Below are 3,102 nucleotides of genomic sequence, written 5' to 3'. Positions count from 1 at the left end.
AATAGAACTATCTTTATTCCCCTCGATTTCAGGAAATTTCGGAATAAAAAGCTTAGGATGGCCATAATCCTAAATCTAACTCAGCTCCCTTAATCCCCTAGTGCAAATCTTCTCTGTTCTTCAGTTCTTCATAAAAAAAATAGGACCCACAGAATAGAAATGCAAACCTATGTATACATACACACACACACACACACACACACACAGAGTTGTGTATGTATTTTGTACATGCATCTCCATCTGTATATCTATAATGTATGTATGCATTTATACATATGTGTGTAAGTACAAATGAACACATATACATTCAACATCCACCAAGACAATGAATTTAAAAATCTTAGATCCATAAGAAATTTCAAGAAGTCTTCTGATCTTACACCCCGTCTACAAATAGTTCACTTTCTTCAGCCATTTCAAAAGAGATTGTGGACATTAGACAAATATTAGTAATTGGATGATGTACTTGGGGGTTAATTGTTCTATTTTTTTCTACTAATGTGCATGCTTTAAAATGTTCACAATAAAATGTTAATTATAAAAAATGGTGAGCTAGTTGCTATTACAGTTTTCACTCCTTTTCGTTATTGCCAATTGTTCCCCCTCATTCACAATCAGAAATATCACAATTTACGATACAGATGGACATTCTCTAGCATATAATGTAGTAATAATTTGATAATGGATGGTGTTATGTACACTATCATCACCAATTCATTCTGTAAAATAATATTATTCTCTTTTGCTACATGGAACTCATGAATTCACTACTTCATATACACACACAAGAAGAATTGTACATTGCAGTTAATTTGACCATATTTTATTCAATCTAAGCTGCCATTAACTATAAGATATGCCATTATTTTCTGCATTATTAAGAAATAAACACAGCACCAATCAAACTATTGAAAATGTTCTCTCTTTACATTTTATTTTATTTTACTTTTATTTTCTGAAAAGCCCTTTTAGGATTATTTAGACATCATGTTTATCATGTAACACTCTTATGAAGAACTTTGGTGACACAGGAGTGTTCCATCATTGTCTACAGGATTTTCTTTCAAGCTGCTGATACTGTTCTTCAGGTCTGGGGGCATGTACCTATATGTATGTTCTATGTATACGACATCACTTTTCCCCATCTTTGCATGTTGAAAATTATCAAGCCTACAGGAAAGTTAAAAGAATTATACAACAAATACATGCAAACCCAGATATATTGCATATATTGTACAATTGTTTTACCTTTCTCTCTCCATTTGGATTTTGATGAACTATTTGAAAATAAATTATAGACACCATGACAATTCACTCCTCACACACTCATATTTTATTGTGCATCTCTTATGATAAGAATATTGCCCAACATAGCCACAATACCATTATCCTATCCAAGAATATTTACATTCAATCAGTAATATACTTAATCCATATTTAAGCTTCCCTAGTCCCAAAATGGTTTTTCTGCCTTTCTATTCCTTAATCCAAATTTCAATCCAGTTGGTTATTATATTTCTGAATCTCTTCTAATCTGGGACAGTGCCCCACATTGCATGTGGGTTTGTGTGTGCGTGAGTGTATGCCAATGTGTGTCTGACATTGACTTAGTTGGGAAGTCCAGGCCTGCCTTCTTGAATGTCTCACATGATGGATTTGTCTGAAGGTTTCCTCTGATTATATTCAGGTTAAACATTTTTGGCAAAATGCTACCTAGGTGATATTGTATATATCTAATTGCATCACATCAGGAGGCAAATAGTGTTAGTTTGTTCCACTATTTGGTATTTCTAAGCTTAATCACTTGGTTAATCAGATGACTACTGCATCTCCATTATAAAGGTAATATACCCCTTAAAAATTAATAACTGTCTATCGAGAGATGCTCTAAGACCTTGTCAATGTCCTGTCAATGTCAACCCCCCAAATCTGTTATTCAATGGTTTTAGTATTAATTGATGACCTCTGTATAAGTCAATTATTAAGTTAGAAGTTAAAAACATTCTTCAAGTGTTGATGTTGATGCCTTCTTAATCTTATTGAAAATATCTACAAAGGTATATAGTGAATGATCAAGAATCACATTACTTACGATAGCCTCTAAACGATAAATCAACCTAATTATTGGGGGGTTCCAATTGTCCAGTTGGCCCTCAGAAATAGCAGTCACATTCGTACTTTCACAATGACAACTACCACATACATTTGTCTGGCTAAAAGAGATGGTAAAATTCCATCAAAAGATACAGCCTCACTTCAGAGATGATATAATGTGAACAACAACAAAAAAAAGGAGTTCATCTCAAAATGAATGAAATGGGGCAATTCTGATTTTAGTCAAGTAGTGTTACATAGATTTTTTTTAAAAAAACAAATACCTGGTAAAGTGACAAAAGAAGAGATGAATTAGTGAACCAGTAGATTAGAGGCATCAGTGAATGAAGAACCGCATGACTGATGGAATGTGCGTTTAAATGAGTTACTGTGGAAATTCAATTGTAATAGTGATTTGAGGGTTTAATACGTACCGTAGGAAAGGCTACTGGGGAAGACAACAGTGAGACAGGGATTAGCATGCAGGAAGTGTGTTAGGACGAGCTCGTGGGATTAGCACCTGCGGGGGAAAGGAAGGACACTTGGACAGAGCCGGGCTGCACTGCAGCCACAAGGAAGGCCTCAGCAGGGAGGGTCCTTCGGAGTTGTCCTGAATTGGAAGGAGAGAACTAAGACTTTAGACTCCTGGCTCGGCCTGTCATTGAACACAGAGCTGCCCTTGGGAGGGGGCAAGAGTAGGAATTGGCCATGCAGACAGAATGCGGGAGGGGAGACAGACGGAAGAGCATATGCACATTACAAGCCTTTGCTGTATATCAGACATCCATCCAAGTATTTAAATGCATTATTTCATTAGTTATCAAAACATCCCTATCAATCACAACCTGTATTTACCCTTCTTTTATAGATGAAGCTACTGAGACTTAGATAAGGTAAGGAATGAACCCACAAACACACCAGTAAGCAGCAGCGCTGGGGTTTGCACCTGAGTGGAGTTACAGAGAGGTATAAAAGGACATCGCCTGAAGGGAACAGCTGGCTTTTTGG

This window comes from Eulemur rufifrons, chromosome 25 (genome assembly GCF_041146395.1).
Source record: "Eulemur rufifrons isolate Redbay chromosome 25, OSU_ERuf_1, whole genome shotgun sequence".
NCBI classification, from domain to species: Eukaryota; Metazoa; Chordata; class Mammalia; order Primates; family Lemuridae; genus Eulemur; species Eulemur rufifrons.
The sequence above is the reverse complement of the archived record's forward strand: the minus strand, read 5'-3'. Positions refer to the sequence as shown.